Source organism: Callithrix jacchus, chromosome 12 (assembly GCF_049354715.1).
Source record: "Callithrix jacchus isolate 240 chromosome 12, calJac240_pri, whole genome shotgun sequence".
NCBI lineage: Eukaryota > Metazoa > Chordata > Mammalia > Primates > Cebidae > Callithrix > Callithrix jacchus.
The window spans coordinates 7,034,505-7,057,063 of record NC_133513.1 but is presented as its reverse complement, the minus strand read 5'-3'; the positions used below and the strand labels follow the sequence as shown (position 1 = coordinate 7,057,063).

The 22,559-nt window shown below is 52.2% G+C and overlaps 1 protein-coding gene across 4 annotated transcripts in view; it reads left to right on the top strand.

Annotated features, from left to right (window-relative positions):
- The window catches only part of PPL (periplakin), a 75,541-nt gene that overhangs the window by 18,097 nt on the left and 34,885 nt on the right, over positions 1-22,559 (top strand). The gene's annotated exons all lie outside the window — the stretch shown is intronic.

The following is a 22,559-nucleotide window of genomic DNA, read 5'->3' as shown; positions in this document are numbered from 1 at the left end:
CAGGACCGGGAAGACCGCCCGGGCGGTATAGGAATAGGGGGCTGCACGGGGGCCCAGGAACCGGTAGCTGAGCCCCGAGTGCGGGACACGCGAGTCCGAGGCCACCACGAAGCTGGGAAGCAGCGCCGGGTGGGAGGGGACTGCCTGGGGTGCCCGAGGGGGCGCATAATTGGGGACATCGGGGACTCAAGGAGCCTAGGGGGCATTGCTTTGGGGGCCTAGGGCATGGGCAGCTGAGCTGGGGGTACAGGGCACCCCTGGATCCCAGGGTCGCTTTTGCGCCGAGGGTCGCCCGGGACCGGGAATAGCCACTGGGATGTGAGGGCGGAGTTTTCGGAGGACCCGGCACTCAAGGCGGGGTCGCTGTGGGGGACCCAGGAAGCTCTTGGGTACGACTTTCACACCTAAGGAAGTTCCGTCCAGGGGGCGCCCTGAGGCAGGGAAATTGAGCTGGCGTCTGAGGGGCGCTCTCCGGTGCCTCTGAGACCGCGCAAGTGTATCCTGGCGTCGGGGAGGTGAGGGGTGGGGGTCCGGAGGGGGAGGGCCACCTGCTGCTGCACTTCCCGGCACCTGCCACCCTGCGCTGCAGAGCCGCGCCGAGAGGCACGGGGACGGGGGGTGCGGGGTCGGGTTCGGGGACGCAGGCGGAGGCACCACTTTACCTCCCCACCCTCTGGGTTCTGAGCAGAGGCTGGGCGGCGTCAGGGCCTCGTCTTCGAAGCTCGGTTTCTCGGAGGTGTGGCTCCCTGCCCCCATCCCAGCCCCGAAACTGGCGGCGTCTCTGAGCCGCGGGTTCCCAGGGCAGCCTGGGAGGGGAATGACATGTCTTGATGTGTTTGCAGTGAGAAGCAGCCCACGTCCGTTTTGATAAGCCTAATGTACTCACTTAATAACTGGTTTAGGAGAGCCTGGTGGAGATGCTGAGATTGAGGGAGGGGGTGGGAATCCAGCTTATCCCCCTACTTTGGAAAATAGAGTGGAGGCTCTCAGCTAGCAAGGACCATTTTGCCAGCTTCCGGGACAAGAGGCTTCAGGCAGGTGAGGGGGCCCGCAAATGGCATGGGAGTTCTGCCCCCAAGCTGCCCTCACTAGGAGCCCCCACTGTGCCCTCCAGCAGCTCCTCACTCCCTCCCTATCCCCCAGATGAAGGCAAGAAGATGTCTCTGGGCCCAGGGCTCCCACCCCACCCCTGCCGTCTGGCCTAGGCCAACCAGTCAGACAGGTACGGACGGTGGCAGGGCCCTGGCAGGCTGGAGTGTGACACTTCATTCCCTGGCCTTCCAGCCCCTTCAGAACCACCCCCAACCCCTCCACCCCTCCCCCCACCAGCCCTGTGATCCCACCCAGCCGCATCTCTGGCTGTTTCAAGCTCAGAGATATCACTCGCCTTTGGAGATTTCCCCACTCCTCCCCTGTCTTTCACAACCCCAGAGACTGGGCAGGGCCGGCATGCACGCTGCTTCTCCATGGCTGCGTCCAGCTGGCACTCAGACCCAGTGAGGGGCCTGTCCAGTCCCTGCACTGCTCCCTGAGGCGTTGCACAATTGGATGCTCTGTGCCAGCTGTGGAGAACTGTTCTGTACTCTCCAACACAGAGACTAGGCCCATCCAGTCCTTCCCGAGTGTAGACACCCACACACCAGGAGAGGGGCCAGGCCTCGCCCAGCCCTCTGCCCCCCCACAGCCTCCCTCCTTCCTGCTGCTCTCCATCCCTGAATGCCCCAGCTTGGACCTGACACAAGGTTCTAATGAACCCAGATGAGCTGGGAGGGGTGGGGCTTTCTCGGAAACATGAGGATGAAAAGCCTCCCATTCTTTACAGCTGCAGGGACTCAGAGGGTTTAGGACAGCAAAGATTTGGGGTCCTGCCACTCTATCCCTGGCCCAAGGAAGCCACTGTCTGTCCTAGGCTGACAGCCATTGGTCCCAGACATCAGTTTAGAGGTCTCTTTCTCCAGGAAGCCTTCCTGATTCTCTCCCCAGCATGGGGTGAAAGACCCTTCCTTAGAACCTTGCTGCCACAGCAGAGAAAGAGCACAGCCACAGTCCTGAGAAGGTGCCTCCCTGGATGGTCTCCCAGCCCAGCGAATCCCTCTGCCCCCCACTTAGCGGGGACTAGTTCTCAAACTGGATTGTGAGGTGGGAGCAGCCCTGTACCCCTTTCTCTCAAAGGCATCTCTCAAGTATTGCCTGATGCCCGGCTAGCGTCATAGCAAGTGTGGCAGAGGGTGGTGGAGGGGACAGACTTGTGTCTCTAGGCTGTGGTTGCTGGTCCCAGGGAGCGGATCCCCCAGTTATTCTTTCATCCCGAGTTTTCCAGGGGCCCACTCCATTATCTGGGGGAGGATGAGGTTGCTGGTGAGATTTGGCATGATGGGGCGGGTAGCAGCTCCGGCCTGACAGCAGAGCACCTCACTGTTCATCCTGGCGTTTCCACCCTGGAGCCTCTCAAGCCTTGTTTTCCCTTTCTGCACAGCAGGAGTGGTGATACTGAGTATCCCATGCATGGGCTGCTGGGAGAAGCAGTGCCGTGGCACACGGGAGGTGACCCGAAGGGTGCCCCCCTTCTGATCCCAGGGGACCCAGGAGCCCCAACTTGTGACTTCCACACCCAAAGCAGTCAGGCCTTCGGACTACAAAGTGTAGATTAGCAAAAGGAACACCCCACCGAGAAAGCCACCCCTTCCAGTTTGTCTGCCTTTTAGCAGTTGAAGCTCGGGAGGGCTGGGACAGGGTGTGAACCCTGTTGTTACCGTTGCCTGGGTTCCTAATGACAGGTGTGGGAGCTGGTGTTCACACCTGGGCTAATGGTACAGTCAGGCGGGATGGTGCAGGTCACTGAAGACAGCGTCCAGCCTGGCAGAGAGGCCCTGGGGGAGACACACTCCCACCCTCCTGGCTATGCAACCTCAGAGAAGCCACTTGGCCTCTCTGAGCCTGTTTTCTCACCTGTGGGATGGGAATAAGCACGGTGCCTGCCTGAAGATGCTGGCTGAGGATTTGATGTAACAATGCATGGGAGGCTGGGCACAGTGGCTCACGCCTATAATCCCAGCACTTTGGGAGGCCAAGGTAGGCAGATCACCTGAGGTTGGGAATTCAAGACCAGCCTGATCAACATGGAGAAACCCCCTCTCTTCTAAAAATACAAAATTAGCCAAGTATGCTGATGCACGCCTGTAGTCCCTGCTACTAGGGAGGCTGAGGCAGGAGAATCACTGGAACCCAGGAGACAGAGGTTACAGTGAGCCAAGATCACACCATTGCACTCCAGCCTGGGCAACAAGACCAAAACTTAGTCTCAAAAAAAAAGCAAAGAAAGGAAAGAAAAAGATGGAGAACAATACGTCTCAGGTAATGGCAGTGTGATGATTATAGTTACTAAGCACGTGTGAGCAAGGTAGCTGTGTTGTACCCAGGGTTCAACTTGATACCATGGTGGACAGGCCATGACTGCAGAGCTCCATAGCACTGTTGCCGGGGTTAGCAGGTGGAACTGGAGGAGACGTTGGCAGTCACGTCGGAGAGATAAGATGGAGTTAAGTTTCAGTGCACATGTGATTACATGAGCCTCAGGATGATGGGGCCAGGTAGGAGCAATGGAGCATAGAGCTGGACAGAGGAGGTCTCCAGCCTGGCCATCCGCATACTTTGTGACTGGCCTTAAGTGAGAGCTGTCGCATCTGAGCCCAGATGCTGGGAGATGAGGGAGGGACTCCCAGAGGAGGTGTCTGACCTGTCATGGGGTAAGTGGAGTAGCCAAGACCCAGCTCTGCAGTCAGCCTGAATTCTGCCTCTGTTTGAAAAGAAACAGCCTCCCTGAGCCTCAGCTTCTGAATCTGTAGAATGGGATTAATCTTCCCCCTCCCCACAAACCTGCGTCCCAGTAAACACCCAGCAGCCTGGCCTCAGCTAGACGGGTCTTGCAACACTGGCCCAGCCCTGATGGAGGGGATTCTGCATGGGAGGCAGGACCCCAGGCTTTGGAGGGACAGCTGGGGAAAGGGAAGCGTGCTCTACCGGGAGGCACCTGGAGTACCTCAAGCCTCTGGGTGGTTAAGAACACAGTGTTGGCCGGGGGTGGTGCTTCACACCTGTAGTCCCCACACTTTGGGAAACCGAGGTGGGTGAATCAGGAGATAAGGAGTTCAAGACCAGCCTGACCAAGATGGTGAAACCCCATCTCTGCTAAAAATACAAAAAAAATTAGCCAGTTGTGGTGGCAGGTGCATATAATCCCAGCTACTCAGGAGGCTTCGGCAGGGAATTGCTTGAACCTGGAAGCAGAGGTTGCAGTGAGCCGAGATTGTGCCTGGGCAACAGAGCAAGACTGTCTGAAAAAAATAATAATAATAAACAAGAACACGGCATTTGATGGTTTGATGCTAGCCAGGCGTGAGTTCAGGCCCCAGCTCTGTGTCTCCTAAGCTGCTTGATCTTGGGCAAGTCATTTAATGTCTCTGAGCCTCAGTTTCTTCATCTGTGATGTGGGATAATAAGAGCAACCTCCAGCTGGTGAGGCTGCTGGGTGGATCAAATGAGAGGATGCATGTGATGGGCCCAGCCCATGACCCGGTTCAGAGCGGGTGCCTGGCAAATCATAGCAGCTGACACAGCCCTTTGGGAGGCTGCCACGGGCGGATCACAAAGTCAGGAGATCGAGACCATCCTGGCCAACATGGTGAAACCCTGTCTCTAAAAATACAAAAATTAGCTGGGAGTGTTGGTGTGCGCCTGTAGTCCTAGCTACTCGGGAGGCTGAGGCAGGAGAATTGCTTGAACCCAGGAGGCAGAAGTTGCAGTGAGCCGAGATCGTACCACTGCGCTCCTGGTGACAAAGTGAAACTGTTTAAAAAAAAAAAAAGTCATAATGGGTTGGGTGAAGTGGCTCACGCCTGTAATCCCAGCACTCTGGGAGTCTAAGGTGGGCAGATCACTTGAGGTCACAAGTTCAAGACCAGCCTGACCAACATGGTGAAACCCATCTCTACAAAAATAAAGTGTAAAAATTAGCCATGTGTGGTGGTGGGCATTTGTAATCCCAGCTACTCAGGAGGCTGAGGCAGGAGAATCACTTGAACCTGGGAGGCAGAGATTGCAGTGAGTTGAGGTCACACCAATGCACTCCAGCCTAGGAGACAGTGAGACTCCATCTCAAAAAAAAATGAGCCAAACCCAGAGTTGACCAGGCAGCTGACTCAAGCAGACACACACATGCACCCCTTGATTAGTGACAGTGGGAATGCCTGATGGATTTGGGAGAGGGCCCTGCCAGCAAAGCCCGATGCACGAAGTCCAGGGGGGCCCAGGGAAGGAAGTTAGGGCTCTGCACCCATACCTGGGGCTGGCAGCAGCTGTGTCTGGGGACTGCTCCAGGCCAGATGGTAGAGTCACTGGTGTTTGTGTTCACTGCCTCCACTCCCGGCAACCCCCTCCACCTCTCTTCCCTCTCTTCCCTCTGGCCTTGGCCCTTCATGCCTTGCCCAGTTCTCTTGGCAGAAGGAATGAGACTCGATAAATTTGATTCAGGACACAGCTGAGCTTACCTGGAGGAGCAGCTGCTAATGGTAACATTTCAGGCATTGTGGGGTGGGGGGTCATTTGGGTAGAGGGCGTTTTGGGGGAGAGACACAGCTCCCTTCACACCCGTTAGGCACCACCCTAAGGGTATGGTGGAGGAAGGCCCTGGGAGTGGGGGACCTGGGGGAGAAGATGGCTTGGAGAGCTTCCAAGGCTCCTCCTCAGGGAGGAGAACCCGGGCTTCCCAGCGTGCAGCTGCTCTGCTTCTGCAGGGCTGTGCTGGGGTTGGTGGCACCACCTTCCATCCTCCCAGCCTGCCTGCCCTGGCCTGTCTTGGGAACAAATGGGGAGATGGCCTCTGGTCTTTGTTCTCTCCGATTCTCTCAGTGAGTTGCTGTGCTACAGCCTCTGGAGCCTGAGAGACCACCCAGTGTCCCTTTCCGCCTCTAGGCAGGACAGAGCTCTCTTCAGGTCCCAGCCCTGCCCTTCCCTAACCCAGTCTGGTTTGGTTTCTTTGTTGGTTTTTTTTGTTTTTTGAGATGGAGTTTCGCTCTTGTTACCCAGGCTGGAGTGCAATGGTGCGATCTCCGCTCACGGCAACCGCAGCCTCCTGGGTTCAGGCAATTCTCCTGCCTCAGCCTCCTGAGTAGCTGGAATTACAGGCACGCATCACCATGCCCAGCTTATTTTTTGTATTTTTAGTAGAGACGGGTTTCACCATGTTGAATGGTCTCGATCTCTTGACTTCGTGATCCACCCGCCTTGGCCTCCCAAAGTGCTGGGATTACAGGTGTGAGCCACTGCGCCCAGCCATGTTGTTTTGTTTTTTTTTTTAGTGTTATTTATTCTTTAGAGACAGGCTCTTGCTCTATCACCCAGATTGGAGTGCAGTGGTGCGATTATAGCTCACTATGGCCTTGAACTACTGGGCTCAAGCAGTCCTTGTGCCTCAGCCTCGCAGGTAGCTGGGACTACAGGTGTGCATACCATCATGCTCCACTAATTTTTATTTTTTTGTAGAGATGGGGGTCTCACTATATTACCCACTCTGGTCTTCAACTCCTGGGCTCAAGCAAGCCTCCTGCCTTGGCCTCCGAAAGCTCTGGTTTTACAGCCATGAGCTGTTGATTGCATACAGCCTCTTTTCCCTTTAAATGGACCCCCACTTCTCCCTGCCTACAGAGCCAGCAGCCCAGCAGGTCTTCAGCCCCTCCCCACTGTTGCTTCTTCCACTCCAGTTCTCCAGTCCCTTTTCCCCATGGCAGCCAGGGAGCTCCTTACAACATATAAATCTGACCATACCTCCAGCTGCTTAACCCCTGGCCCAAACCTCCCTTTGCTCTTAGGCCCTGGGAGCTGGTGCCCTACACAACATCAGTACCTGCCCACCACTGTCTTGTGTCCATGCCGCACCCAGCCACAGTGTGGATACAAGACAGTGTCTTTCCCTGTGCCATTTCTACTGCCCAGAATGCCCCCCACACACCTCTTCACTGCTGCTCTTCTGCTTCCAGATTCACCTCCTCCTCAGGGAAGCCCTCCCCAGCCTCTCTGCTGGAGCAGCCCCACCTGTCCTATGGTCTCCCCTTCTCCTTGGTAGCTCTCATCTCAGCAACCATGTGATTGGGGTAGCCAGATATGGCTGTGTGGCTGCCTTCCCCCAGAGACTGGCACTGCACATGTGCTGAATGAATGAGGGTAAGCCATGGGGGACTGCTAAAATTCTCCCCTTCCCTCAGCATCTCAAGAGAGCACGCCTTGGCCTGTGCTTCACACCCCAGGAGCAGCGGATCCTGGAGGTGGAGGTGGTCAGGTGGGGTTCCAGGCAGCCTAAAGGAATGTGAGGCCTGAGCAGGCTGCTCCCTGCCCTGTTCCCATCCAGTCACCTCCTGTACACAGGATAGTGAGCTGAGAGTGGGCTGAGTATACAGCTGGCAGCAATGCGGGGTGATAGGCAGTGAGATAAAGGAGGGCCCTGACCCACCCATAGGGGCTTCTGCAGGAAGGGTCATCTAAGCTGAGCCCAGGGGTTAGCTGGAGAGTGTGCAGTTGACAGAAGGAGACAGGGACATGTGTATCCATGACCTGAAAAAGTATGATGGTAAGCAGGCGAAGCAAGCTGATGAAGGATACCAAGATGATGCTTGTATATGTGCATTTTTAGAAACATACACAGAGCAATTCCATATACTATCCCTGAATGCAGATGTGTCTGTGTATTGGAAGGCTTAGCAGACTGGGTGCAGTGGCTCACACTTGTGATCCCAGCATTTTCAGAGGCCAAGGCGGGAGGATGGCTTGAGGCCAGGAGTTAAGACCAACCTGGGCAACATAGCGAGACCCTATTTCTAAAAAAAAAAAAAAAAATTAGCTGAGCATGGTGGTGCATGCCTCTAGTCCTAGCTGCTCAGGAGGCTGAGGCGGGAGGATCCCTAAGTCCAGGACTTCAAGGCTGCAGTGAGCTGTGATAGTGCCACTGCACTCCAGCCTGGGCAACAGAGCAAGACCCTGTCTCTAAATAAGTTAATAAAATAAAACAGGCTTAGGAAGAACCAGTAAGTCTAAAATTCTGCTGCTCCTAAGGAGAGGGCTCAAAGGATAATGAACATATCCTTTTATTTCCTTTTTAGAAAAATCTGCAGAAAAGATGGCACCGTGAAAACCGCAATTAAACCCTGGTGTTGGGGACATGGGTAGCTGATGCTTTTCAGTGCTTTTCTGCGTGTCTGAGTAGATCATGAGTTTTACACTTTAGGTGAGGGGTGATGTAGACAAGGCGAGCTGGGGTGGGGCACAGCTGGTGGGAAGAGCCTGCAGGGAAGCCCTGAGTTCTCAGTCTCAGAGTTTAGTCCATAGCAAAAGAAAGCATCTGGGAGAGGAAGGAGAGGGGTCTCAGGAAGCAAAGGGGGCCCATTCCAGGAAGGCAAGCAGGCAGGTTCTGGATGGGAAACAGAAATGGAGAGTCCCTGCGAGGAAGTGGAGAGTAGAACGGGGAGGGGACCAGAAATGGGAAAGGTATGACAGAAAGTCCTTCAGGTTGGGTCTTAGCTTACACAGTCACCCTAAGTCATGATTGCACTGAGATCAATTCTGTACTCAGCTCTCTTTTCCACTCAGGCTCAGAGAGTTTGGGTGACTTTGCTCCAGAACTCTCAGTGGTCGCTTTGCTTGAGACAGAGTTTCGCTCTTGTTGCCCAGGCCAGACTGCAATGGAGCAACCTCAGCTCACTGAAATCTCCACCTCCCAGGTTCAAGTGATTCTTCTGCCTCAGCCTCAGGAGAAGCTGAGATTATAGGCGCCCACCACCATGCCTGGCTAATTTTTTTGTATTTTAAGTAGAGACAGGGTTTCACCATGTTGGCCAGGCTGGTCTCGAACTACTGACCTCAGGTGATTCACCTGCCTTGGCCTCCCAGAGTGTTGGGATTACAGGCGTGAGCCACTGTGCCTGGACATCTCAGTGGTTCTTACCCAGACACTCTGAGAGGGCTGGCAGGATGTCCTGGCCTCCCCTCCCATCCTGTCCTAGGCAGAGGGTTTTTGTCACACCTAATAAGATAAAATACACTGGGGCTGCTGGCTAAGCCTCCAAGGCCCCAGGGCTGAGGGAGAAATAGAATTTGCAGAATTTTTTGCTGCTCCCACTGCTGGGCTTGGACTTCAGGCTGATACCTTTTAGGGTTTCAACTTCTCTGCCTTGGCCATGGGGACACTTTGTTTCCCATTGAAGGCTGAGAAAGAATTCCAAGTGTGTACCACAAAGAAGAGACAGGGCTTTAACCCTGCTTCAACCCCAAGAAGCTCGATTTGGCTGAGTGCAGTGGCTCATGCCTGTAATCCCAGCACTTTGGGAGGCTGAGGTGGTTGGATCACTTGAAGTCAGGAGTTCGAGATGAGCCTGGCCAATATGGTGAAACCCCACCTCTACTAAAAATATAAAAATTAACCGAACATGGTGGCACGTGCCAGTAATTGTAGCTACTTGGGAGGCTGAGGCAGGAGAATCTCTTGAACCTGGGAGGCAGAGGTTGCAGTGAGCCAAGATCTCCCCACTGCACTTCAGCCTGGACAACAGAGCAACACTCCATCTCAAAAAAAAAAAAGAAGCTTGATCATTCCCTACTATAAAATGGGCAAGCAGACCCTCATGTTACTGAGGGGTAGCCAAGGTCTGTGAGGAGGGACTGAGGGCTGAGGGGTGAACAGAAAGGCCTGAGCTTGGGAGCTGCAGACCAGGCTGCGCCACTTGTCAGCTGGGAGGCTGGCGACATCCCTGTCCCATTCTGGGCTTCTTATCACTGGCGCATAAACTCCTGTAACCCCAGAACTGTGCCTAGTGTGTGGTAGGTGCTCAAGAAGGAGTAATGGAAGGTAGGGTTTGAATCTGTGTGTTGGAGATGTGTAGGATTGTGGAGAGGATTGAGAGCGTGTGTGTAAAGCACCAGGCACCTAGTAGGGGCTTAAATAATGGCGGCTGGGCTGGGCCCAATGGCTCACACCTGCAATCCCAACACTTTGGGAGGCTGAGGTGGGCGGATAACTTGAGACCAGGAGTTTGAAACCAGTCTGGGCAACAGACTGAGACCCCCATCTCCAGAAAACACTTTTTAAAAATTAGCTGGGCATGGTGGTATACACCTGTAGTCCTAGCTACTGGAGAGGCTGAGGCTGGAGGATCTCTTGAGCCCAGGAATTCAAGGCTGCAGTGAGCTATGATTGCACCAGTGCACTTCAGCCTGGGTAACAGAGCAAGACCCTGTCTCAAAAAGTAAAAAAAGACAAAAAAAAAGAGGCTGGTACTCTTTGTCCACTGGTCCTGAACCCAGAGTGACATCCTAATGTCTGGGGGCGCCAAAGTTGGCTCGAGCTCTATTTGTCCCCTGAGTCTGGGAATTCAAGGCTGCAGTGAGCTATGAATCCTCCCGCCTCCGCCTCCTGAGCAGCTAGGACTAGAAGCATGCACCACCATACCCAGCTAATTTTTTTTTTTCTTATAGAAATAGGATCTCATTCTGTTGCCCTATCCTTGGGACCTGCCTTGGTGTTACAGGAAGCAGCTTGAACTTCTGTATGTTGGTAACCAGAGCCCAAAAGAACCCTAGGCCCCGTCAGAGGCCTAGAGGCAGGGCAGAAACAGATTAGCCCTTAAAAACAGACCCGGAATTACTACACCAGCAACCCTCTCATCTGAGGATATATTTCCCCAGGATTAATAGCTGGGTGTGAGGACATTTACTGTCTAATTAGCACAGGAGTTTCTAGTACGGAGAGTATCAGTCAATTGACCAATCAATCTGGTATTTATTGGGCACCTCCTGTGTACTGCTTTCTCATAAGACTTCCTTCCTGTAGAGATCTAGGGATTTTTCCTCATCTGTCTTCCTTTCAACCTTGCTGTGGTTCAGTTCCTTGTTTTCAGCCCTGGCTGCACATTAGAATCACATGAGGAGTTTTGAACAGAATGTCAGAGCCCTTGCCAAGACCAATTAAGTCAAAATCTCCATGGACATGGGTCCAGACATCATTCTTTGGATGTGCAGCTGGTGGGATCTCATAGTTTAGATAGCCTCACTCCCTCTTGTCTTTGAGGTATACAGACAGTGCTTTTTCTCTTTGGTGCCAATTGCCTGGTAGTATGTCACTCTCCATTTCTTTATTCTCAATCTTCCTGTATCATTTAGTTTCAAGTATGTGTGTCTTACAAAATGGCACATAGCTTGGGGGAAGGGTATATTTTATATTCTCACCTGAGAGTCTTTTAAGTTTTAATAGGCAAAATTAACTCATTTACATGTATTGTAATGACTAATGTGTTTGAACCTATTCCACCATGTTGCCCTATTTGTTTTTTATTGGATTGAGTATATCTTCATCATTAAAGTTAGATTATGAGGCCCACCTGGAACACAGTGGATGAAAATACCCTGATGTAAGTTATCTAGAATCTTTGTAATTATAGCCATTGGGGTGTTTGTCCTTAACCTACCTATTAGCTTACAAACTTTTGAACAGTTGGGACTTACTCATCTTTTGGGAGAGGACCTTCTGTTGTCCTTAATTCCAGGCCTTACATAAGCTTGGAGCTCCATAAATCAGTGAAATTGAGCAGATCTTTTATAGCATGTCAACAATTCATATCTCTGGGGCTTGTTAACAGAGAAGGGCATGTTGCCAGGGCCTGTAAGGGGCAGAGAGATGACAAGAAGTTGGGGGGTGGGGTTGAAAATTTATTTGGCAATTACTGAATATCTAGAAAGTGCCCAGCTGGGGCTGCAGCAGTTACAAGCATAGACCTTTACTGACCTGTTAACTCTGAGCAAGTGGCCCCTCCTTCCTGAGGCTGTTTCCTCATCTGCAATAGAGCTATGATAGCACAACCAGTTGTTATAAGGATCAGAGATGAAACCTGCATCTGGTGCTGAAGTAGAGTGTGGGCCAGGAATGCGTTCACTCAATGCCAGTTCACAAGAGGCTGGGAGTCCCTTGTGGTGGCATCTTAGGAGAATGGCTCAGTTCACCATTACTAATCATTACGCAGCCAACCACTGGGATTAATTGTACTGATGAAAATGGCATCAAACTGTAAATCACTCTGCCTTCCTTGGGTGGTGAATGCCTGGCCCCAGCATCCTGTCTCCCCAGTGTCTCTTGTCCCTTTGTCTGTAAGGGGTGAGTGTGGATGGATATTGATGTCCCCTTTGTACTGAGAAGGTAGCTTTGAAGCCTGTCTTCATGGGTTCGAATCTTGGCACCAGTGCTTCCCAGCTGTGTAAGCTTGTACCAGTTGCCTCAGTTATCTTCATCTGGAATACAGAGACATAGGAGGTACCGAACTGCATCAAAACATCTGCTCAATTCAACACCCGCTGATTGACCCCAAGCCTAACTCCAAGGTGTGGCATTAAGGGTTATAGAAGGGCTCCCAAAAAAGGTGAGTAAGTTCTTTTTGTCCAAATGTTTAATAGCCTAATAGGATTAGGATCCCCAATAACACTGAGGGTGCCTGCTTCTAGGACTGTGAGATTTCAGTGGGTGATGCACAAAAGGGCTGAGGGGTTGCTGGGCACCCAGTAGGTTTCCTCAATATTGGTACTGTTCATCAGTCGTTTCCTGAGTGTCCATGGTGGGTGCCTTTGTGTCAGAGCCAGGACAGATGTTTCAGGAGCAGGCAGTTTAAAGAAGGTGGGGGCAGAGGGCTGCACAGCACCGGAGGTGCACCTCCCCCCAGCTGGCCCTGGAGGCAGGAAGAACGCCAGAAGAGGAAGACCATGGTGGCAGGAGGCCCGGTGTCTTCTCTGGGCTCTGAGAGAGGTGAGGCTGGTTCCAGGGAGGGGTGTACCCTCCTCTGCGTTCCAGACATTCCAGCACCAATGCATCCCCCATACACACCCACTGAGACAGAATTAACCCCCAGAGGGAGGAACTGCAGACGTGATCAAAGGCCGATGGTCCAGGCCAGACTGGAGTGCTGAGCCTGCAGGGAACCGTGTCCACATATGGGAGGATAGTTCAGGCTGGGCTGTGACCCAACAGGGACACAGCAGTTCTGGGTGACAGGGACAGCTGAGGCGGAGGCGATGGCAGGAACGTGGCCCCGCTGATATTGCTAAAGTATGATCTGTTTCCGGGGTGGCTGCTCTCCCAGCCTGGAGAAGGGGATGGCTGTGAGCAGGCCCGGTGCCTCCAGCTCTGCCCAGGGGCCTATGGGCAAGGCGGCAGCAGCTCTGGGGACCTGGGAAAGGGTGTTGTGCTGTGGTCTTTGTGCCAGCGTTCCAGGCTCCACTGGGCACAGTTGGGAGCCCCAGATTGTTTTGGAGTCAGGCAGCCAGGGAGGGACCTGCAGAGGAGACCCTGACCTGAGGCAGATCTGGCCAGTGAGTGTGAGCAGGAGGAGGAGTCGCAGGGTTCCAGTAGAATGAGCATTTATTAGTTGTCCCTGGGTACCAGGCACTGAGTGAGACTGGAAGATGCTCTGAGTGCCCGTCAGCTTTCCTGTAGCAGAACTGACAGGCTGTGGTCACTGCGAGCTTAGAGCAAAGCAGGTCCGGGTGCCCCAGAATCACCTAGAGGCTCACCGTCCTAGTCAGAAATTACCAGCCCCGTGACATGGGCTGTGCAAGTATGTCTGTACCAGGGTTTGAAAACTTGGTATGAAAAACAGAATGTAAAAGTATCTTGTTAATAATATTCTGTTGACTACCTGTCAAATTGATATTTTGGATATATTAGGTAAATTAAATAGAAAAAAATGTCACTCATTTCCTACTGTTTTCATGTGGCTACTAGAATAATGTAAATTATCTATGTGGCTCAGGTTTGGTTTCTACTGAGCCGTGCTGGCCTTGCATACAAAGCAACTCAGTACCTGAACTCCCAGGTCGATGGTTCCCGGCTATTGGGTGTCTTTCTGCTTGTTACATGACAAGCAGGCATGATAAGCCCGTTTATGTTCAAGGAAATGAAGGCTGAGACAGGCGGAGTAATACATGCTGTTCCGAACAGCCAGCAGAGTCCATTCGGTTTGATGGGCACTGGACGTGGCAGTGAGTAACAGACAGAGAGCCCTGCCCTGGCAGAGCCTCCTCGCTCCAGTGACAGGGAGGAAGAGGCTGAAACCCAGTTATCCTGGTCCTGGTGGAGCCACACCCAAAGTGCTTTCATTGACAAGGTTTTCCCCTTGAATCATCTCAACCCTCTCAGTGGGATCAGTTCCTATCTCCATGTCACAGATGAGGAAACTGAGGCACAAAGAGACTAAGGAGCCTGCCGGAGCCCACACCTAGGTCACAGCAACAACACCATCTGTGTTCCCTGCCCTGCCCAGGCTGCCTCAGTTTTCCCCCTTGCAAGCAGGGTAGAGAGAATAGGCCATTCGGTGCCATGTGACTTGAACAAGTAGAGCTGAAGGCAGCAACGGTGGCTCTCAAAGCCCCCCAACACAGGGAGCCCCCCTCCCAGGTCACTGCTGGCTAGAAGGTTGGCCATTCATGGTGTCCTTGGAGGGTCCGGGTCTCTCTTGGGGACAGGAGGCTGGGAGGCATATCTCCCCAACTCTTAGGATGCAACCAGATTATCCCATCATCCAAACTAAAACCTATCTGTGTTCCCAAGTGCTCTTAGAAAAGAGACTGGGTGGCAGTTGCATTGGGCCAGGTGAGTATTGGTAACTTTGACCCAGGTGGAGGCTGGAGGGGCAGATGGAGGTGGATGTGCAGGGCACCCGTTCTCCAGTGGAACCAGTGGAGGGAGAGGCAGGGACAGGTCTCAGGGTTCTGCTACCACAACCAGGTAGACAGGTCCTTCCTACCCTCCCCTTCTGCGGTTTCCCTTCTGCTATCAGAAGAGTGTTCTCAGAGCAGTGGGAACACCCTGTACCCTTCAAATCTCCAAACCTACTGACTCAGGTCTTTAGTCAAAACTGTATGTTTGTGTCCCAGCCAGGCCCGGGGGTGGGCATCTGGGACCCAGGGTCTCCTGTCCTCCCAGCACCTCATTACCCGTATATGGGCACCAGACTCTCCTCGCAGATGTTGGAGGGGATGCTTCCAAATACTGAGGTTACTTGCGAATTCCCCGTGCCCAGGCAAGGAGACATACATGGGCGGAAGCAGAGCACGTCTGGGCTTGCACCAGGATCAGAGTGAACAGTGTGGATGGGCAGGGTCTTCTTCCAGCTCCCAGATGCTGGAGGATTCTGACTTCAGGCCTTGGCTTTGGGCTTTTTGTTTGTTTTCAGGTTTTTTGTTTTATTTTGTTTGTTTTTATTTTGAGACAGAGTCTCACTCTGTCGCCCAGGCTGGAGTACAGTGGCACGATCTCGGCTCACTATAACCCCCGCCTCCCGGGTTCAAGTGATTCTCCTGCCTCAGCCTCCCAAGTAGCTGGGACTACAGGCATGTGCCACCATCCTAGGCTAATTTTTGTATTTTTAGTAGAGACAGGGTTTCACTATGTTGGCCAGGCTGGTCTCAAACTCCTGACCTCAGGTGATCCACCCAGCTCTACCTCCCAAAGTGCTGGGGTTACAGGCGTGAGCCACCGCGCCTGGCTGGCTTCTGGCTTTCATCAGCTCCTTAAAAGGAGCCCAAATCCCTGAATGGTGAACCCAGGTCAAGGCAGAGTCAGGCTCCGAAGAGGCAGCATCCCTTATCTGTTCTCTCAGTCACCCCCATCACAGCCCTGCGGCATGCATACTGTGATGACGGTCATTTTACAGCTGGGGAAACTGAGGCTCAGAGAGGCTAAGTAATACAGCTTAATAAGAGCGGAGGCAGGATTTGACCCCAGGCCATCTGGCTTTGGTCTTTGTCTGGGTGCTTAACCACCAGACCACACTGCCCTTCCAGCTGAAAGGAAATGCACGTGGCACCCGCACAAAATTAAAGCAGGAAGAGAGACCCGCAACGTGGAGAACGAGGGTCCTCTGAGACACCTGCGTTCTTTCTCTGCCCACGTGGAGCATCAGTGGTATGTTGGGACCGGAATGCTGCCTCTGTCCCTGATGAGCATCCCTGCTGGCCCTCTGAGGACTGTCTGCTGTCCTGGCATATCCAGAAACAGTCCTGGGTTCAAGTCACAGCTCCCTGCTTTGCAGCTGGGCTCACTGAGCCGCTGGGTCCTCAGCCTCAAGTTCCCACCTCTAATGCAGGCCGGGAACAGGCACGGTGGCTCATGCCTGTAATCCCAGCACTTTGGGAGGCCAAGGCGGGTGAATCACTTGAGGCCAGGAGTTCAAAACTAGCCTGGCCAACATAGCGAAACCCCGTCTCTACTAAAAATACAAAAATTAGCCGGATGTAGTGGTGCATGTTTGTAATCCCAGCTGCTTGGGAGGCTGAGGCATGAGAATCCCTTGAATCCAGGAGGCAGAGGCTGCAGTGAGCCAAGATCATGCCACTGCACTTCAGCCTGGATGACAGAGTAAGACTCTGTCTCAATCAATCAATCAATCAATCAAGGCTATCGCTACTGAGCCTTTGACTCCTGGTGACAGGGCAGAGTGACCTGATGCTATTTGAGGCTCCCAGGCCCCCTCCCTGGTGGTTCCTCTGCTCTGAGTACATCCTGAGACACAAAAAGGCAGCTGTTAAGGCTCAAGCATGTGGGCTCAGACCCAGGAAGCCCTTGTCTGGTCCCTGGGAGTACCCTGAAACCCGGCCCCAGAACTCTGAGGAGCCAGGCAACCCCGTGGCCAGCTGGTTCTGTTTTTCCTTGCTTGCATCAGGACCCTCATATACAGCACTAGGCCGAGAAAATGGGGCTCCTTGAGACTTCTCAGGACTGTCCCAGACTCTGGCGTCCCAAGCCCAGAAGGCAAAAGCTATGGAAAAACAGTCTCATTTGACTCCAGGTGACTCCCGCTGACTTGCAAAACCCATCCGACAGGCAGCCCCTGACCCACAGCCTGGCCGCGGCTGAGGGGGCTGTTTCTGCTCCCAACCAAGTCCTGGGTCCCCATTCAGACCCCCTGGTGAAACAGCCAGTGAGGCCCCAGTTGTATCAGCAGTGTAATTATACCAGGTGCAGTGGCTCATGCCTGCAATCCCTGTACTTTAGGAGGCCAAGGCAGAAGGATCCCTTGAGCTCAGGAGTTTAAGACCAACATGAGCAACACAGAGAAACTTCATATCTACAAAAAAATTAAAAAATTAGGCCGGGCGTGGTGGCTCACACCTGTAATCCCACCACTTTGGGAGGCCAAGCTAGGTGGATCACGAGGTCAAAAGATCAAGACCCTCCTGGCCAACATGGTGAAACTCCATCTCTACTAAAAATATAAAAATTATCTGGGCGTGGTGGCACATGCCTGTAGTCCCAGCTACTCAGAAGGCTGAGGCAGGAGAATTGCTTGAACCCAAACACGGAGGTTGCAGTGAGCTAAGATCATACCACTGCACTCCAGCCTGGCGACAGAGCAAGATTGCCATCTCAAAAAAAAAAAAAAAAAAATTAGGGCTGAGTACAGTGGCTCACGCCTGTAATCGCAGCACTTTGGGAGGTTGAAGCAAGCAGATCACCTGATCAGGAGTTTGAGACCAGCCAACATGGCGAAACCCTATCTCTACTAAAAATACAGAAAATGAGTTAGGCGTGGTGGCATGCGCCTGAAATCCCACCTACTCAGGAGGCTGAGGCAGGAGAGTTTCTGGAAGCCAGAGGCGGAGGTTGAAGTGAGCCAAGATCTCGCCACTGCACTCCAGCCAGGACAACAGAACAAGACTGTTTCAAAATTTTAAAAAGAGTGTAAATGATCTCGAGTCTGTTTCAGGGCCCCAGACGCGGCTCTGACCCTCCAGTCCAGCCACTGAACCACAAAGGTATCTTTGAAATTTGACTGAGGTGTTCTCAAAGTGACCCGGATTCCCCACACCCCACACATACACTTTTTATTGTTGTTTTAACTTGAGGCAGGGTCTTCTTCTGTCTCCCAGGCTGGAATGCAGTGGTGCAATCTCAGCTCACTGCAGGCTTGACCTCCTGGGCTCAAGGGATTCTCTCATCTAAGCCTCTCAAGTAGCAGGGACTACAGGTGCACACACCACATCTGGCTAATTTTTGTATTTAGGAAAACAGGGTCTTCCTACTTGCCCAAGCTGGTCTCAAACTCCTAGGCTCAAGAGATACTCCTGCCTCAGCCTCCCAAAGTGCTGGGATTACAAGTGTGCATACCCCTTTGCCTGGATCCACACGTACACGTGATGAAAGACAATTTCTTCCTCTCATTTTATAGACGATAAAACTGAGACTCAGAAATAGAGTAGCTGGCTGGGCATATGGTGGCTCATGCCTGTAATCTTAATACTTTGGGAGGCTGAGATGGGAGGATCGCTTGAGGCCAGGAGTTCGAGAGCAGCCTGGTCAACATAGTGAAATTCCATCTCTATTTAAAAATTTGAAGAAAATATAAACAGATTAAAAACAAAATACAATGTAGCCCCCCAGTCACACCGTCACAGGTCCCACTGCTGTTTGGCCTAGTCAGGATCTGAACCCTAACTTCAGACCCAAAATCTTTGTCCTACACAGGTTCCCCCGAGTGACCCTGGGAGGTGACTTCACATCCAGGACCTCGGTTTGGTCATCTGGGTAATGACCAGGTGGGGCCGGATGGTTTCTAAGGCCCCTTCGAGGGCCAGTGGCCACTGCCTTCAGCACATGTGTCTGTGTTACCTGTAAGAGAGGGAGGGCTGGGCGTGTCCTCTCGGCTGTCACTCAGGTCCCTTCCCTTTTCCGGTGTGGGTGGACAGACAGGGGTGCCTTGGTCTTCCTGACTCAGCCAGGTGGCTGCTATCTGTGTCTTCGTGGGTAGGACAGGGCTGTTCAGCCATTGAACAGCCCTCTTAACCCTGGGGGTGCCACGTCTGGCCTTCTGATACGGCTTATTACCGAGAAGAAAACCTGGACCAGCCTAGCCAGTTCCCAGTACTCCAGGGACCCGTCCCCATTCCTGCAGGTTCCTGCCCCGCCCACATTCCTGCGGCCCTCTCAGCATGGGGCTCCATGGCACTCCAAGGAACACACGTGGTTGGTTCATGCTGCCAGCTGGATGGTGGGGGGAACACAGGACCTTATGGGGCCTCTCATTCAACCCCGAACCAGGGCAGAAACACTGTGCCTCCGGAGGCCTGGATTCGAATCTCAGCTCTGCCTTGCTGCTGACAGCAGAACTGTGGTCACATGATGGAATTTCTTTGTACCTCAGTTTTCCCATCCGTAACTGATTTAATTGCATGGAATTCACATACCGTGCAATTCACTAATTTAAAGTTGTAATCCTCCAACTTTTTTTTTTTTTTTTGAGATGGAGTTTCACTCTGTCAACTAGGCAGGAGTGCAATGGTGAGATCTCAGCTCACTGCAACCTCCGACTCCCGGGTTCAAGCGATTCTCCTGCCTCAGCCTCCTGAGTAGCTGGGACTACAGCTGTGTGCCACCACACCTGGCTAATTTTTTTTGAATTTTTAGTAGAGACAGGGTTTCACCTCTGTTAGCCAGGATGATCTCAATCTCCTGACCTCATGGTCCGCCCATCTCAGCCTCCCAAAGTGCTGAGATTGCAGACATGAGCCACCGCACCCAGCCAATCCTCCACCTTTTGAGGAGAACAATGCTACTTACTTACAGGGTAGTAGCATTGATGAGCTAGTATATATGTGCTTGCTTAGCACTGGGCAGGACAAATAGCCCTCTAAGCATTAACTAGCATCTTCCAGGCTGCTGGGGGGTTACCTGCAGCTGGCCAGCCTCCCTGGAGAATGGGACAAGAGGCAGGACCTGGCTTGGGAGAGAAGAAACAAACCCCTATTATTTCTAAATGGCACTTGCCATTTTTCGTAGCAGCTTTACTGTGATAAAATTCACATACCATGCCGTTGACTCATTTAAAGTGTTCGATTCAGTGTTTCTGTTTTTGTTTTGAGACGTCTCACTCTCATCGCCCAGGCTGGAGTGCACTGGCGAAATCTTGGCTCACTGCAGCCTCAATCTCCTGGGCTCAAGCAGTCCTACCTCAGCCTCCCGAGTAGCTGGGACTATAGGCGCACACCACGGCACCTAGCTAATTTTTTGTATTTTCAGTAGAGATGGGGTTTCACCATGTTGCCCAGGCTGCTATCAAACTCCTGGGCTCAAGCAGTCTACCTACCTCAGCCTCTCAAAGTGCTGGGATTATAGGTGCCATCCACCGCGCCTGGTCCAGCGGTTATTAATATAGTCACGGAGTTGTATAACCATCACCACAATCCATTTTTGAACTTTTTTTTTTTTTTTGAGACAGAGTCTTGCTTTGTCACTCAGGCTGGAGTGCAGTGATGCGGTCTTGGCTCACTGTGGCCCTGCCTCCCGGGTTCAGGCGATTCTCCTGCCTCAGCCTCCCAAGTAGCTGGGATCACAGACCTGTGCCACCACGCCTGGCTAATTTTTGTATTTTTAGTTGTTGGCCAGTCTGGTCTTACCTCGTGATCCACCCTCCCAAAGTCCTGGGAATACTGGTGTGAGCCACCATACCTGGCCGATTTTAGAACATTTTTATCACCCCAGAAAGAAATCTCACACCCTTTAGCGGTCACTCTCCATTTCACATCTTCTGGACCCTGGTGACCACTAATCCACTTTCTGCTCCTCCTGTACGTTCCTCCATTCTGAACATTTCTTATCGGTGGAGTAATGTGTGACCATTCGTGTCTGGCTTCTCTCACCGAGCATAACACTCTTGGGGTTCATCAGGCTGTAGCAGTTGTCAGTGCCACCTTCATTCTTTGGCTGAATAATAGAGACCAACTATATTTTGTTTATATTTTCATCAGCTGATGAATATTTGAGTTGTTTCCACTAAAAAGCAGAAGCCAAAAGGCTATTATGAATGCTGCTGCTGTACACATTTACGTACAAGTTTCTGTGCAGGCATAGCGTTTTTGGGTTTTGTGTTTTTTTCTTTGTTTCTGTTTTGAGACTGAGTCTTGCTCTGTCACCTAGACTGGAGTACAGTGGTGCGATCTCAGTTCACTGCAACCTCCGCCTTCCAGGTTCAAGTAATTCTCCTGCCTCAGCCTCCCACGTAGCTGGGACTATAGGCACATACCACCATGCCTGGCTAATTTTTTTGTACTTTTAGTAGAGATGGGGTTTTGCCATGTTGGCCAGGCTGGTCTCAAACTCCTGACTTCAAGTGGTCTGCCCACCTCAGCCTCCCAAAGTTCTGAGATTACAGGCATGAGCCGGTGCACCCGGCCCAGGAACAGGTTTTCATTTCTCTTGGATAGATATGTAAGGGTGGGCTGGGGGCAGCAGCTCACGCCTGTAATCCTAATATTTTGGGAGGCCAAGGCAGATGGATTGCTTGAGCCTAGGGGTTTGAGACCAGCTGGGGCAACATGGTGAAATCCCCCTCTCTAAAGAAAAATAGAAAAATTAGCTGGACATGGTGGCAGCTGCCTGTAATCCCAGTTACTCAGAGGCTGAGGTACAAACATGGCTTGAGACTGGGAGGTCAAGGCTCCAGTGAGCTGAGATCGCACCACTTTACTCTAGCCTGGACAATAGAGTGAGACCCTGTCTCAAAAAATAAAAATAAGGCCAGGCTCAATGGCTCGTACCTGTAATCCCAGCACTTTGGGAGGCCGAGGCAAGCAGATCAGGTCAACATGGCAAAACCCCATCTCTACTGAAAGTTGAAAAATTAGCCAGGTAAACTGGCACCCACCTGTATTCCCAGCTACTTGGGAGGCTGAGGCAGGAGAATCACTTGAGTCTGGGAAGTAAAGGCTGCTGTGAGCCAAGATCACGCTACTGCAGTCCAGCCTGGGCAACAGGGTGAGACGCTGTCTCAAAACAAAATAATAAGTAAATAAATAGCTGGGTGAGGTGGCTTACGCCCGTAATCCCAGCACTTTGGGATGCTGAGGCAGGCGGATCACAAGGTCAGGTGTTCAAGACCAGCCTGACCAACATGATGAAACCCCATCTCTACTAAACATACAAAAATTAGCCAGGCATGGTGGTACATGCCTATAATCCCAGCTACTCAGGAGGCTGAGACAGGAGAATTGTGTAAACCCAGGAGGCAGAGGTTGCGGTTAGCCAAGATTGCACCACTGCACTACAGCGTGGGTAACAGAGCAAGACTCTATCTCAAAAAAAAAGTAAATAAATAATCGAAACTTAAAAAATACATAGAGTGGACTTGCTGGGTCTTATGGTGACTGTTTAACTTTTTGCAGAATTTCTAGGCTGTTTTCCACAACTGTGCACTGTTTTGCATCCCCACCGGCAAGGCATGAGGGGTTCCACATCTTTGTCAACACTTGTTATTGTCTTTTTTATTATAGCCATTGTACTGGGTGAAAAGTGGCGTCCTGGTGTGGCTTTGGGCTCTTGGCATTATAAATCAATCTGTGAAGTACCTGCTGTGTGCTGGGAGTCCTGTAAGATCGTCACGTGGAGTTGTTAAGGGCCTGGAGTCCTGGCTCTGCCATCTAATTGCTGGGTGACTTTGGCAGAGTTACTTAACCTCTCTGATCCTCAGTTTCCACACCTATAA